General features: G+C 49.2%; 1 protein-coding gene across 1 annotated transcript in view; it reads right to left on the reverse strand.

Annotated features, from left to right (window-relative positions):
- LOC124594348 (sodium/hydrogen exchanger 9B2-like) overlaps positions 1–16,419 on the reverse strand; it is a 207,714-nt gene that overhangs the window by 11,946 nt on the left and 179,349 nt on the right. The gene's annotated exons all lie outside the window — the stretch shown is intronic.

Here is a 16,419-nt window from a genome sequence, read left to right on the forward strand (position 1 = left end):
CAAGGAACTTACAACCAACATTGGTCAAACTAATTGGCCGATAGCTATCAACAGATAGGGGGTTCTGACCAGGCTTAAGGACAGGAACCACAATGCTATCCCTCCACTGAGAAGGGAAGTCACCCTGGAGCCAGATACGGTTAAACACCCGAAGAAGATGGTGCCGTTGTGGAGCACTGAGATGTTGAAGCAGCTGGTTATGAATGGAATCTGGGCCAGGAGCCGTATCATGAGAAGCAGATAGAGCAGAAAGAAATTCCCATTCAGTGAAAGGTTCGTTGTAAGATTCTGACTCACAAGTGGTGAAACATAAGGTGACAGCTTCAGCCTGCTGTTTTTGATGAAGGAAAGCAGCTGGATAGGAGGCCGACGCTGATGCCACTGCAAAATGGGTCGCAAGATGTTCTGCGAGAACTAATGGGTCCGTACAAATGCCATCTGGGAGGTGAAGGCCTGGGAGGGTGGACTGCCGATGGCAACCTTGGAGAGAGCGAAGTGTAGCCCATACCCGTGACAGAGGGACAGTGGAACCAAGGGAAGAAACGAATCGTTCCCAACATATCCGCTTGTTCTGTTTGATTAAATAACGGGCTTTAGCGCGAAGGCGCTTAAAGGTAGAAAGGCTGGCTACAGATGGGTGCCTCTTAAAGTGTTGCAAAGCTCGACGGCCATCACGGATGGCAATGGCAATGGCCGTACTCCACCACGGGACTTGCCGACGACGAAATTGTCCAGATGAGCGCGGGACAGCAAGGTTAGCAGCGCGAACAATCGCGTCAGACACGTCACGTAGGACGTCATCAATACAACCCGACAAAGAGGGAGAAAACTCGACCTGTGCAGTATATAGAGGCCAATCGGCGCGGTGGAAAGACCAACGAGGTAACCTCTCCATCGGGGAGCGGGAAGGGAGCGTGATAAGCAACGGGAAATGGTCACTATCACAAAGGTCGTCGTGTGGCGACCAGTGTAATGAAGGGAGGAGAGAGGGAGAAGAAAGAGAAAGATCAATGGCAGAAAAGGTACCATGACCAGCACTGAAATGAGTAGGGGAGCCATCATTAAGAAGGCACAGGTCGTGGTCTGCAATAAATTGGTCGATAAGAAGACCTCGTCTAGATGGAAAGGCACTGCCCCACAAAGGATGATGAGCATTAAAATCCCCAAGGAGGAGGAAGGGAGGAGGAAGTTGCTGAAGAAGGGTGGTTAAGGCAGCAGGTGTAAGAGTCCTGTCAGGAGGGAGATAAAGATTGCATACTGTGACTGCAGAGTCTAAGTGGACCCTAACAGCAACTGCTTCCAATGTAGTTTGGAGAGGAATCCACGTGCTAGCAATGTCTGTACGGACCAACGTACAAACGCCACCAGAAGCCCGCAAGGGTCCGACCCGATTTCGACAGAAAACACGGAACCCACGGAGGGTCGGTGAGTGAGCATCAGTAAAATGAGATTCCTGGAGAACCACACAAGCTGCTGAGTAGGACGAAAGAAGGGATTTCAATTCCGGAAGGTGACGATAGTGGCCATTACAATTCCATTGGAGAACCACAGAACGATGGTTTAAATGAGGGCTGAACACGCTAAATCCAGTCATACCGCCGGGTCCCCACCCGTCACCGACAAGGAGGGGGCGACATCCATAAACGACAGGTCAGAATCCGGTTGTGAAGCCGGGGAAGGGACCTCCGGTGACACCAGAGGCTCTTTGTCCCGGGACTTATGTTTCTTCTTCTTTTCAGGCTGAGATCGAGGAGGGCTGTGTGGCATAATGGAGCCAGCTGCAGCAAGATCAGGAACAGAAAGAGACCGGGCGACCTGGGGGCCGATAGACCGCGGCTCTCGCGGTCGCCGCGCTGCAGCAGACCTTTGACCTGGAAGGTGCCGGGAAGGGGCATCCCGGGAGAGGCGCCCTTGACCGGCAGACGCCGAAGGAGTGGGACACTTCTCCGGCTGGGGAGGGGGAGCGGCGCCCAGAGGAGAAGGTGTGGGAGCCGCAGGGGAGGGGGGAAGGAGAGGGGTCCGGGACGGGGGTAAGGAAGGGGGAGGAAGGGATGAAGATGTAACCAAGGCGTAACTAGATGTCATGGACACAGGGTGCAATCGTGCATATTTCTTACGGGCCTCTGTGTAGCTTAAACGATCAAGAGACTTATACTCCTGTATCTTTTTTTCTTTCTTATAGACTGGGCAATCTGCTGAACGTGGAGAATGACTACCATGACAATTTACACATACAGGAGGGGGAACACAGGGACTCCCCTCATGGAGTGGACGTCCACAGTCACCACAGAGAGGGTCCTGGGTACAGCGAGAAGACATGTGGCCAAAACGCAAGCACTTAAAACACCGCATAGGAGGTGGGATGTACGGCTTCACATCACAGCGATAGACCATAATCTTAACTTTCTCAGGAAGGGTATCCCCTTCAAAGGCCAGGATAAAGGCACCAGTATCAATACGATTATCTTTAGGACCCTTCTGAACACGCCGAACAAAGTGAACACCCCGCCGTCCGAGATTGTCCCGAAGTTCCTCATCAGTTTGAAGGATGAGGTCTCTGTGAAAAATCACACCTTGTACCATATTTAGAGACTGGTGAGGGGTAATGGACACGGGAATTGTGCCAAGATGGGTACAGGCACGAAGGGCCGCAGATTGGGCAGCCGAAGCAGTTTTTATCAGTAACGAACCCGACCGCATCTTGCTCAGGGAGTCCACTTCGCCGAACTTGTCTTCAATGTGTTCCACAAAGAATAAAGGTTTGACACTGGTGAAAGTATCTCCATCAGTCCTGGTGCAAACTAGATAACGGGGGAAAGGCTTTGCCCCTAGACGACGGGCCTGACCCTCCTCCCAGGGGGTAGCCACGGAAGGGAAGGCTGAAGGGGCAAGAGAAGCAGCACTTGAGGAATCAGTACCACGCAGAGAGACGGCCGCAGAAGAGCGGCCAGAGGTTTGGACCCTTATGCGTTTCATCTGCATAGCGTCCGCCCTGATACCACCCACTCCGATCAGGGGCTCTCCTCACGGGCGCCACCCAGCCACAGCAAGGGCCGTCTGGCACGGCGGCCATTGCCGGGAGTTCCGATGCTCCAGGATGACGAGCAACCACTCCAAGGCATGCATGAGGAGGTCACAGCTCAGGTATCAGAAGTGTGATCCCTGTGTGTTCAGGGGGCTCAACCAAAAGGGTACATAGCGACCCCACCACACGGGCTGGCTACCGTGCTGGCTATGCACCCTAGCATCAGACAACGACGTAGAAGAAAAGGTGGAATATACTAGGAGGGCACACGTCGGAGACACTAGGTAAGGTGCTCTTCCCCAAATGGCTCACACTACGGAAGAGAAATTTTGGAATGGAGGTCAAACCCCAGAGGGGACCAAGGAATGCCGAAAGGAGGAGATGATTACGCAACAAAGCCGGAGTGTAAAACCAACAGAACCAGGAGGATAGCGGGGGCCAACATAAGCAAGGACACCAATAGAGGGAGAGGAGAGGGCGAGGGTAAAGGGGTATGGAGGGGAAAGGAGGGGAAGGGAAAGGAAATGCAGCCCGGGAGAGAAAGAAGGCTGCAATGGCTCGGTGCCCCGTGCTCGCCACGCACGTATCCACAAAAGAGTTGTGGACCCCCTGGGGGGAATACGCGAAGAAGTGAGATACGGAAGTATTAAGGAATGACGAGATACGGTTTAGGTTTTCTAAGGCTATAGATAAAGCAATAAGGAATAGCTCAGTAGGCAGTACAGTTGAAGAAAAATGGACATTTCTAAAAAGGGCCATCACAGAAGCTGGGAAAGAAAACATACGTTCAAAGAAGGTAACTGCGAAGAAACCACAGGTAACAGAAGAAATACTTCAATTGATCGATGAAAGGACTAAGTACAAAAATGTTCCGGGAAACTCAGGAATACAGAAACACAAGTGGGTGAGGAATGAAAAAAATAGGGAGTGCTGTGAAGCTAAGACGAAATGGCTGTAGGAAAAATGTGAAGACACTGAAAAAGAAATGATTGTCGGAAGGACAGACTCAACATACAGGAAAGTCAAAACAACCCTCCGTGACATTAAAAGCAAGGGTGGTAACATTAAGAGTGCAACGGGAATTCTACTGTTAAATACAGAGGAGAGAGCGGATATATGAAAGAATATACTGAAAGCCTCTATGAGAGGGAAGATTTGTCTGATGTAATGGAACAAGAAACAAGAGTCAATTTAGAAGAGAGAGATAATCCAGTATTAGAATTAGAATCAGAATCTGAAAGAGTTTTCGAGGACTTAAGATCTAATAAGGCAGAAGGGATAAATGACATTCCATAAGAATTTCTAAAATCATTTGTGGAAGTGGCAACAAAAAGACTAGTCAAGTTGGTGTGCTGAATGTATGAGTCTGGCGACATACCATCTGACTTTCGGAAAAGCATCACCCACACAGTTCCGAAGACGGCAAGAGATGACAAGTTCGAGAATGATCGCACAATTAGCTTAACAGCTCATGCGTTAAGTTGCTTACAAGAATAATGCATAGAAGAATGGAAAAGAAAATTGAGGATGCGCTATATGACGATCAGTTTGGCTATAGGAAACGTAAAGGCACGAGAGAGGCAATTCTGAGGTTGCGGTTAATAATGGAAGCAAGACTAAAGAAAAATCAAGACACGTTCGTAGGATCTGCAGACCCAAAAAAAAAAAAAGCGTTAGACAATGTAAAATGGTGCAAGATGTTCGAAATTCCGAAAAAAGTAGGGGTAAGCCATAGGGAGAGACGGATCATATACAATATGTACAACAGTCAAGAGGGAATAATAAGAGTGGACGACCAAGAACGAAGTGCTCGTATTAAAAAGGCCTTTCGCCCCTACTGTTGAATCTGTACATCGAGGAAGCAATGATGGAAATAAAAGAAAGGTTCAGGAGCGGAATAAAAATTCAAGGTGAAAGGATATCAGTGATACGATTCGCTGATGACATTGGTATCCTGAGCGAAAGTGAAGAAGAATTACATGATCTGCTGAATGGAATGAACAGTCTAACGAGTACAGAGTAGGAACTGAGAGTAAATCGAAGAAAAACGAAGGTAATGAGAAGTTGTAGAAATGAGAACAGCGAGAAACTTATCAGGATCGATGGTCACGAAGTTAAGGAATTCTGCAACCCAGGAAGTAAAATAACCAATGACGGACGGAGCAAGGAGGACATCAAAAGCAGACTAGCAGTGGGAGAAAGGGCATTCCTGGGCAAGAGAAGTCTACTAATATCAAATATCGGCCTTAATTTGAGGAAGACATTTCTGAGAATGTACGCCTGGAGTACAGAATTGTATGGTAGTGATACATGGACTGTGGGAAAACCGGAGCAGAAGAGAATCTAAACATTTGAGATGTGGTGCTACAGACGAATGTTGAAAATTAGGTGAACTGATAAGGTAAGGAATGAAGAGGTTCTGCGCAGAATCGGAGAGGAAAGGAACATGTGGAAAACACTGATAAGGAGAAGGGACAAGATGATAGGACTTCTGTTAAGATATGAGGTAATTACTTCCATGCTACTAGAGGGAGCTGTAGAGGGCAAGCAAATAATTGAGGACGTAGGTTGCAAGTGCTACTCCGAGATGAAGAGGTTAACACAGGAGAGGAATTCGTGGCGGGCCGCATCAAACCAGTCAGAAGACTGAAAAAACCATGCAGCCCCGGAGCAGAAGAGCGAGACGAGGAGAGTGCATGTCTGAGTTCCCGCATAGAAAAAAAAAACGGCATTATAAATTTCGCGATTTTGGGAGGGAAAAGCAAGAGGTCGCTCTTCCGCTACCCATTTCTTCGGGAGAAAGGCTGGTGGGTAATCTGAAGAGCTCGAAATCTCAGCAAAGTGTCGACCCAATGAGTTAGAGATTGCGACTGGGTCCACTAAGGTATCCTGTGCGACAGTTAGCCCAGAAGTCTGAGAAAAACTGGACGTGCTGGATATCCGTCGGATTCGACTCCAACAACTGATGTGGGAGTGAAAGTATTAAAGGAACTGGTACAGAAATCCCAGCTTGCCTTTTTTCTATCGCGTATGCTGCTACGGCATTACGCACGTAACTGCTTATAGCGGATGCAGTTGGCCAACGTAAGATAATGGCGGAAAACGCGAAGAGTCTGTCTCTGCTCGCATATTGCGTCACGGCACGCCTCGTTCCACCAAGGAACTGGTGGGTGCCGAGCCAAAGGGGAAGTACAAGGTATTTAACGTTCCGTGGCTGTAAGAATAACTTCCGTAACATGAGTGACCTGTTCGCCGATGTTAGGAAATTGACGGTCATCAAATGTTGATAGAGATGAGAAAAAGAGTCCAACCGGCTTGGCGAAACTTCCAGCGTCTTGGGCACATAGATGGCAGTTGTTGCTGTAATCGAAGGGCACATGAAAAAATGGTCACTCGGGTGTGTATCAGCAAGAGCGAACCATTCAAAGTGCCGAGGTAGCCGAGCAGTACCGACCGAAAGGTCCAGATGAGAGTAGGTTGACGTGGAGGCAGGCAAAAAATGTAGGTTCCCCAGCGTTGAGACAAACAAAATCCGCTTGGTGGAAGAGGTCGATCAATAGGGAGCCTCTTGGACAAGGAAGCGGATATCCCCAAAGTGGGTGGTGGGCGTCAAGGAGATGAAGGAGACCGGCTCTTGCCATTAGAGTGGGCAATGGAATGTATATGGTGCAAAGAGATGTAAATCCGGAAAGGGAAAGACGTACAGCGACAGCTTGGAAGGAACTGTGTAAGTGATTTGGGTGATAATGGATAGTATCATGAAGAGGAATCGTAAGTCCTACATGTGCTGGAATGCCAGCAACAGGGGGGAAATCAAACTGGACTGACTGGAAGTGAGGGAAGACAAAGCGATCATGGGGACTTAGCTTCGTTTTCTGAACACAGAACATGACCAGGGAGTAGGATCTTAAGAGGATCGGCAAGTCATCCCGATTGGAGCGAATTCCGCGGATATTCCAATGGATAATTGACGTAGGGTGGACGAAAAAAGGAAAATCTCAAAAAAATGGTTCAAGTGGCTCTGAGCACTATGGGACTAAACATCTGTGGTCATCAGTCCCCTAGAACTTAGAACTACTTAAACCTAACTAACCTAAGGACATCACACACATCCATGCCCGAGGCACGATTCGAACCTGCGACCGTAGCGGTCACGCGGTTCCAGACTGACGCGCCTAGAACCGCACGGCCACACCGGCCGGCCGAAAAATCTCACCACAGTTGCCATCAACTCAGCAACTGCTGAGAGCCGGTGGCAGGCGGCGTGGGATTGCATTCAGCCTCACGCAGAAGATCCTAATCCATAGGTTGTTCGGGGGCAGCTCCTGCCGCTAGTGAGCGGCTGGTTGATCGGCCGCCAGCAGTGTGTCTCGGCGATACAGAAACGGCCGAGGGTGGCTACTGCTGGGTGGCACTGTAGAAGAGATACGCCGTGGCGGAGAACGAGAGAAACTGTTTTTCTTATGAGCCTTCTTGGAAGCAGGACGCTGAGATGAAGGAGGAGTTGATGGTTGTGAGATCTGGGTATGGAAAAAAATCTTCACGAGTAGGCCGTTTTTTGGAAGTCTGGGCGTCCGATTTTGGGGCCTGCGATTTAGCAAGAGCTGATGAAGTTTGAGCCTTAGAGTGAGTGGACGATAGTGGGGAGGTTGAAAGAGCGATCTTTGGGCTGGCCGATCTGACAACCGTCGCGCTAAAGGTGAGATCGCAAGTCTGCATGGCTACCTCCTTAGAAGGTCCAGGAGAAGCGAGGACAGTGCTGTATTTACCTGCAGAGAGCACAGTGGGTTTTCTACTGCCGAATGACTAACGAGAAGCAAAGGTAGACACCTTTTCCTTCACTCGGATTTCCTGAACAGTTCGTTCATCTTTAAAAACGGCAATCTATATGGTCTGCAAGGAGGGGATGGGGGTAGACAATCACGCTCACGGGCCTCCCTACCACAGGTAACGCATTTGGCCGTTTGGGACACGACTGGCTGGTACGATTAAACGTCTGACACTGATACCAACGAATAAGGTTGGGAATGTAAGGGCGAACTGAAATTCTCATATCCCACTTTAATGTTCGATGGAAATTGAACTCTGTCAAACATCAAGAAGGGAGTGCGGGTCTTTACCAATTCCTTTTCAGCCCTTTTCATTATTGGATGTTTGGCCATTACTCCCTGATCAGACAGATAGTTTTGAATATCGCCATTTGATAATCTTAGAGTGATCTTGTATAAACCACCCTGCATGATGGGCGCTTCCACCCAGACAAAGAAGCTGTATAGCAGTGTATTTCAAAGCAATTTTTGTGGTTGGAGGGCACTGTGTTTCTAACAAGGTGCCATTTCGTAACCGGGAACAAGACTTCATACGACCTGCAATTGCATCGATACCTTTCTGAATAATGAAAGGGTTTACTGTTGAGAAGTCTTGGCCTTTGTCAGATGAAGAAACAACGAGGAACTTTGGCACTGATGGAAGAATTTTCTGTGGCTGAGACTCATCTAGCTTTCTCTTGTGGGCAAAAGCTGTAGAAGTAGAAGAAATCATTGTGAAAGTATCCCCCATGGTTACCGGCGTCTCCGACGGCGTGCTCCTTCCTAGTGCCCCCCCCCCCCCCCCCAATCTGAGGTGATTGTCCACATCTCAGGTCACAGCTCCCGAGAAACGGACGGAGGGACCAATCGCCATGTTCGGATGGTACCAGCTTGGTTTACTACCCCTCACTGGGCTTGGCCTTTGCTACGGGGTACGTACGTGTCTTACTTGTCTACCCGGGGTGGGGAATTACGCGTTATCCAGTCACCGGCTACACGTGGATCGGCCGTCAGACACACAGGGAGGAACAAGCAAAAAAAAAAAGGGAGGAACAAGCAAAAAAAAAAAGAGAGGAACAAGCAAAAAAAAAAGAGAGGAACAAGCAAAAAAAAAAAGAGAGGAACAAGCAAAAAAAAAAGAGAGGAACAAGCAAAAAAAAAGAGAGGAACAAGCAAAAAAAAAAAGGGAGGAACAAGCAAAAAAAAAAGGGAGGAACAAGCAAAAAAAAAAGGGAGGAACAAGCAAAAAAAAAAGGGAGGAACAAGCAAAAAAGGGAGGAACAAGCAAAAAAGGGAGGAACAAGCAAAAAAGGGAGGAACAAGCAAAAAAGGGAGGAACAAGCAAAAAAGGGAGGAACAAGCAAAAAAGGGAGGAACAAGCAAAAAAGGGAGGAACAAGCAAAAAAGGGAGGAACAAACAAAAAAGGGAGGAACAAACAAAAAAGGGAGGAACAAACAAAAAAGGGAGGAACAAACAAAAAAGGGAGGAACAAACAAAAAAGGGAGGAACAAACAAAAAAGGGAGGAACAAACAAAAAAGGGAGGAACAAACAAAAAAGGGAGGAACAAACAAAAAAGGGAGGAACAAACAAAAAAGGGAGGAACAAACAAAAAAGGGAGGAACAAACAAAAAAGGGAGGAACAAACAAAAAAGGGAGGAACAAACAAAAAAGGGAGGAACAAACAAAAAAGGGAGGAACAAACAAAAAAGGGAGGAACAAACAAAAAAGGGAGGAACAAACAAAAAAGGGAGGAACAAACAAAAAAGGGAGGAACAAACAAAAAAGGGAGGAACAAACAAAAAAGGGAGGACCAAAGAAAAGGATAGAGAAGAGTTCTCAAATACTTGATATTGTAGAGATAAAAGAAGGCACACCATTCATTCCCAAGCGTACATCTCCAGATGTAGGCGTAAAACATACTCCCAAAGAGAGGGAGAAGGGGAAGGGAAGTGGTGTGGGGTGGGGGTGGGGGAGAAAATCGCGGACACGCAGGGATATGGAAAGGCAAGGTATGCAGCGTGGAAAGGAAAGAGCTGCACGAGTCCAGGATCCCTTGCTCGCCATGCATCTGTCCACAAAGGAGTTGTGGACCCCATGGGGGGGGGGGGGGGGAAACGTGCACGTGACGACAATCGGCACTGGACGTTAGTTCAGTGGTAGAGTGTTGCATGGTTTGATGAATCCAGATCTCTTCTGCATCATGCCAATAGGAGGGAACGGGTCTGTTGCCTTCCAGAGGAACAGCTCCTTGACACCTGTATTGCAGGATGTATACAACCCGGTGGCGGCTCGATTATGCTCTAGGAAACATTCACGTGAGCATACAAGGGTCCAATGGAGCTCGTGCAAAGCACCATGACGGCCAAGGAGCACCTTACACTGGTTGCAGACCACGTACACCCATAATTACGATCACGTTTCCTAACGGCACTGGTATTTTTTAGCAAGATAATGCGCCATGTCACAACTCCAGGAGTGGAACACAGCGGCGAGTTCCAGTTGATGTGCTGGCCCCCAAACTCACGAGATCTGAAGCAGATTGAACGCGTCTTGGATGTGGCTGGACGTGGCGCCAGAGCTCATCGGCCCCTCCCCGAAGTTGACGGGAATTAGGTGACTTGTGTGCCCACATGTGGTGCCAATTCACTCCCAGCAATCTACCAAGGCCGCATTGCTTCCACTCCATGACGCATCGCCCCTGTTACCCGGTACAAAGATGGACGTATTGGCTAGTAGATAGATGGTCATAATGTTCTGGAAGATCAGTGTGTATGATGCTACGTGCTTTCAGTTTTTTTTACTGAAAGGTATGTAGCAGATGTAGCTCAATAATAACCAAGCAGACGAAATGAAATAAAGTTGTTATTTCAAAAATGTAACAGCAAACGCAGGAGAATTACTACCCTCAAGTGCATTTGTTTATTTTTTTTTTGTTTTGGCTTTAGGGCGGAAACTATGGTCATTAGCGCCCAATCCGTGACTTAGGAAACAGTAAAAAGCCGAAATTGAAAACCAGCAGCAATGGGAACGAAAGTCATAAAATTGGAGAAACTAAAAGCAGAAGGAAGGCTTAAAAATCCACTACAGAAAGGGGTTGGTTGTCCCCAAAAAAAGCTTCAAATGACTGACGTCATTTCACTGGCACTAATAAACTTGAGAACGCGGTCGGCTGAGCGCATGTCATCTGCTAAAATCGATGATATATCAGGCGAAAGCTGTAGACGGGAGCGTAACGGATTAAAATAGGGGCACTCAATTAAAAGGTGTCTTACCGTCCACAGCTGAGAGCAGTGGGGACAGAGTGGGGGAGGATCGCCGCTTAAAAGATGTCGATGGCTAAAAAGACAGTGCCCTATAAGGAGTCTAGTTAAAATTACCTCCTCCCGACGACGCGTTCGGGAGGAAGAGGTCCAAGCACAAGGAAGAGCTTTCATGTCCCACAATTTATTATGGGTAAGTGTCGACCAATGCGTGTGCCATTAATGAACAACACGTCGACATAGGACGCTCCATAGATCGGCGAAGGGAATCGATTGAATAGCTGGTCGAGGAAGAGAGACTGCAGCCTTGGCTGCAATACCGGCCGCCTCATTTCCACAGATACCAACGTGTCCCGGGAGCCAGAGGAACACCACCGAGACGCCCACCAGGTGGAGCAAGCGCAGACAGTCCTGAATCCGGTGGACCAGAGGGTGTACAGGATAAAGAGCTTGGAGACTGAGGAGAGAGCTGAGAGAATCTGAGCAGATAACGTACTGCATCCGCTGATGGCGGCGGATGTAGTGGACAGCCTGGAGAACAGCGTAAAGCTCCGCAGTATAAACCGAACACTGGTCGGGAAGCCGAAAGTGATTTGGGGTGTCGCCAACAATATAGGCACTCCCTACACCTAACGATGTTTTCGAGCCGTCGGTGTAAATAAATGTGGCGTCCGTCACTTGTGCACATAGAGCAGCAAATGCCCGACAACAAACAAGTGAAGGGGTACCATCCTTGGGAAATCGACAAAGGTCACGGAGCAGGCAGATCCGGGGACGGAGCAAAGGCGGTGCTGTACCCCAAGTTGTCAAGAAGGTTTTAGGAAAGCGGAAGGAAAGAGAATGGAGCAGTTGACAGAGGCGGACTCCCGGTGGTAGTAGGGAGGAGGGGCGGCCTGCATACCCTACATCAAAGGAGGCGTCGAAAAAAATGTCACGGGCTGGATTAGCAGGCATGGAAGACAGATGGCTAGCATAACGACTGAGAAGGACTGCTCGCCGATTGGACAGCGGAAGTTCAGCAGTCTCAGCATAAAGGCTTTCCACAAGGCTGGTGTAAAAAGTTCCAGACACTAAACGTAATTCTCGGTGGTGGATAGAGTCGAGACGCCGAAGAATAGACGGCCGAGCAGATGAGTAGACTATGCTTCCATAGTCCAATTTCGAGCGCACTAAGGCGCGATAGAGGCGGAGAAGGACCACTCGGTCCGCTCCCCAGGAGGTACCATTCAGGACACGGAGGGTGTTGAGGGATCGCAGACAGCGAGCCGAAAGATAGGAAACGTGGGAGGACCAGCACAGTTTTCTGTCAAACATAAGACCCAAGAATTTATCGACGTTTGAAAACGGAAGGTTGACAGGACCTAGATGTAAGGAGGGCGGAAGAAACTCCTTACGTCGCCAAAAATTAACACAAACGGTCTTACTGGGAGAAAAACGGAAGCCGGTTGCGATGATCCAAGAGTGGAGGCGATCGAGACATCCTTGAAGACGTCGTTCAAGAAGGCTGGTCCGTTGAGAGCTGTAGTAGATCGCAAAATCGTCCACAAAGAGGGAGCCCCAAGACATCAGGAAGAAGACAATCCATAATTGGATTGATGGCAATGGCAAGCAGTACAACATTCAGCACGGAGCCCTGGGGTACCCCGTTTTCTTGGGAGAAAGTACGGGAGAGAGCAGTGTGACCCGCACCCTAAATGTGCGCTCTGCCATAAATTCGCGAAGAAAAAGGGGCAGCCGACCTCGAAAGCCCCAAGAGAACAGTGTGCGGAGGATGCCTGTCCTCCAACAGGTATGGTATGCTCTCTCCAGATCAAAAACTATTGCTACTGTTTGGCGCTTCCGGAGAAAATTGTTCATGATATAAGTGGAGATAGCAACAAGATGGTCAACTGCAGAACGATGCTTTCGGAATCCGCATTGTGCAGGTGTTAAAAGACTGTGGGATTCCAGCCACCACGCTAAACGGTAATTCACCATACACTCCAAAACCTTACAGACACTACTCTTGAGAGAAATGGGGCGATAGCTAGAGGGGAGATGTTTGTCCTTTCCAGGTTTCGGAACAGGAACGACGATAGCTTCCCGCCATCGTCTGGAAAAAGTACTGTCGGTCCAAATTCGATTATAAAGGCGAAGGAGGTAACGCAGACTATGGGTTGATAAATACAGCAACATTTGGACGTGGATACCATCCGGTCCTGGGGCGGAGGAGCGAGAAGAAGAGAGTGCATGTTGGAGTTCCCGCAAGGAGAAAACAGTATTGTAGCTTTCGCGATTTTGAGAGGAGAAAGCAAGAGGTCGCACTTCCGCTCCACGTTTCTTCAGGAGAAACGCTGGCGGGTAATTTGAAGAGCTCGAAATCTCAGCAAAGTGCTGACCCAACGAGTTAGAAATTGCGACGGGGTCCACTAATGTATCATGCGCGACAGTGAGCCCAGAGACCGGGGAGAAACTAGGCGCGCCTGAGAACCGTCGAAGCCGACTCCAAACTTCCGAGGAGTGTAGGTGTTAAATGAGCTAATAATGAATTTTCAGCTTGCCTTCTTGCTATCGCGGATGACACGACGGCAACGCGCTCGGAACTGCTTATAGCGGATACAGTTGGCCAAAGTAGGATGGTGGCGGAAAACGCGGAGAGCACGTCGCCGCTCACGTATTGCATCACGGCATGCCTCGTTCCACCAAGGAACTAGGGGGCGCCGGGGCAATTCGGAGGTGCGTGGTATTGAACGTTCCGCAGGTGTAAGAATAACGTCGGTAACATGTGTGACCTCATCGTCGACGCTGGGAAAGTGACGGTCATCGAATGTCGCTAGAGACGAAAAAAGTGTCCAATCGGCTTGGGCAAACTTCCAGCGTCGCGGGCGCATATATGGCAGTTGTGGTTGCAGTCTAAGGACACTTGGAAAGTGGTCACTCGAGTGTGTATCATCAAGGGCGAACCATTCGAAGCGCCGAGGTAGCGGAACACTACCGACCGCAAGGTCCAAATGAGATAAATTTGTCGTGGAGGCAGACAAAAATGTAGGGACCCCAGTGTTGAGGCAAACTAGATCTGCTTGGTGGAAGACGTCTAGCAATAGTGAGCCACGTGGACAAGGATGTGGAGATCCCCAAAGCAGGTGGTGGGCATTGAAGTCCCCAACCAGCAAATATGGGGGTGGAAGCTGACCAAGAAGATGAAGGAGATCAGCTCGTGCCATTGGTGTGGACGATGGAATGTATACAGTACAAAGAGAGAACCTGTATCCGGAAAGGGAAAGACGGACGGCGACAGCTTGGAAGGAAGTGTTTAAATGGATTGGATGAAAGTGGAGAGTATCATGGAGAAGAATCATGAGTCCTCCATGGGCTGCAGTGCCTTCAACAGAGGGGAGATCATATCGGACGGACTGAAAATGAGGGAGAACAAAGCGGTCATGGGGACGCAGCTTTGTTTCCTGAAGACAGAAGATGACTGGCGAGTAGGATCGTAAGAGGATCGACAATTCATCCCGATTGGCTCGAATACCACGGATATTCCAGTGGATAATGGACATAGGGTGAACAGAAAATGGAGGAATGTGACCAAGGACGCTGTCAACTCAACGACTGCTCTGAGCTTGCGACCGACAGCATGGAATGGCATTCAGCCAAAGGCAGAAGATCCTGATCCATAGGTTGGTCAGGAGCAGCTCCTTCCACCAGCGTTGGCCGGTTGATTGGCCGCCAGCAGTGCGCCTCGGCGACACAGAAGACGGCCGAGGGCGATTTCCGCCAGGTGGTGCTGTAGATGGGACACGCCTTGGCGGAGAAGGAGAGGAACTGGGTTTCTTTGTAGCCTTCTTGGAAGTATGATGTTTAGAGGAAGGAGGAACCGATGAGTGTGAAGTTGGGGTACATAAAAAATCTTCATGAGTATGCTCTTTTTTCGAAGTCTTGGTGTCTGACTTTTGGGCTCGAGATTTAGCAGAACTCGACGAAGGGTGAGCCAGAGAGTGGGCAGTCGAAAGTGGTGAGGTTGAACGGGCGATCTTTGCGCTTGCCGATCTGACTACCGTGGCACTAAAGGTGAGGTCGCAAGTCTGTGTGGCCGCCTCCTTTGTTGGCCGCCGAGAAGCAAGGACAGTGCTGTATTTTCCTTTCTGAGGCACGGTGGGCTGTCGACTGGCGAATAATTTTCGAGCAGCAAAGGTCGACGCGTTTTCCTTTACTCTAATTTCCTGGATGAGATTTTCGTCCTTAAAAACGGGACAATCTCGAGAGGAAGCAGCGTGGTCACCCATACAGTTGATGCAGCGAGGGGATGGAGGTGGACAAGCACCCTCATGGGCATCCTTGCCACACGTTACACATTTGGCCGGATTGGAACAGGAGTGGCTGGTGTGATTGAACCGCTGACACCGATAGCAACGCGTAGGGTTTGAGACATAAGGGCGAACGGAAATTATCTCATAGCCTGCTTTGATTTTCGATGGGAGTTGAACTTTGTCAAATGTCAAGAAGACAGTGCGGGTTGGAATGATGTTCGTGTCAACCCTTTTCATAACCCTATGAACAGCCGTTACGCCCTGGTCAGACAGGTAGTGCTGAATTTCTTCGTCAGACAATCCATCGAGGGAGCGTGTATAAACGACTCCATGTGAGGAATTTAAAGTACGGTGCGGTTCCACCCGGACAGGGAAGAATGTAGTAGTGAGGTACGCAGCAAATTTTGTGCCTGGAGGGCACTGACTGTTTCTAACAACAGGGTGCCATTCCGTAATCTGGAACAAGACTTTACAGGACCTGCAATTGCGTCGACACCTTTCTGAATAATGAAAGGGTTGACCGTGGAGAAGTCGTGACCTTCGTCAGACCGAGAAACAACAAGGAACTGTGGCAACGATGGAAGAACTGACTGTGGCTGAAACTCAGTGAACTTACGTTTGTGAGCAGACATAGTGGAAGGTGAGGAAACCATTGCGGAAGAATCCCCATGATTACCGGCATCTCCGATGGCGCGCTCCTCCCTTGTGGGGGCCCTCTCTGAGGGCACTCCCGCCTTAGGTGATTGTTCACACCTCAGGTCACACCTCCCGACAAACGGACGGAGGGACCAATCGGCACTTTCGGAAAGTATCAGCTCGGGTAATCACCCCTCCCTGGGCCTGGCCGTTACCAGGGGGTACATACGTGTCCTACCTGTCTACCCGGGGCGGGGAATTACGCGTTACCCCGTCACTGGCTACGCATGGAAGTGCGTGGGTCGGCCTTCAGACATGCACAGGGAGGAAGAAAGAGAAAGGGAAAGGAAAGAAGAGATGTCTCAAACGCCGCAGCGGAGAAAAGGGCAAAGAGAAGAG

Source organism: Schistocerca americana, chromosome 2 (assembly GCF_021461395.2).
Source record: "Schistocerca americana isolate TAMUIC-IGC-003095 chromosome 2, iqSchAmer2.1, whole genome shotgun sequence".
NCBI lineage: Eukaryota > Metazoa > Arthropoda > Insecta > Orthoptera > Acrididae > Schistocerca > Schistocerca americana.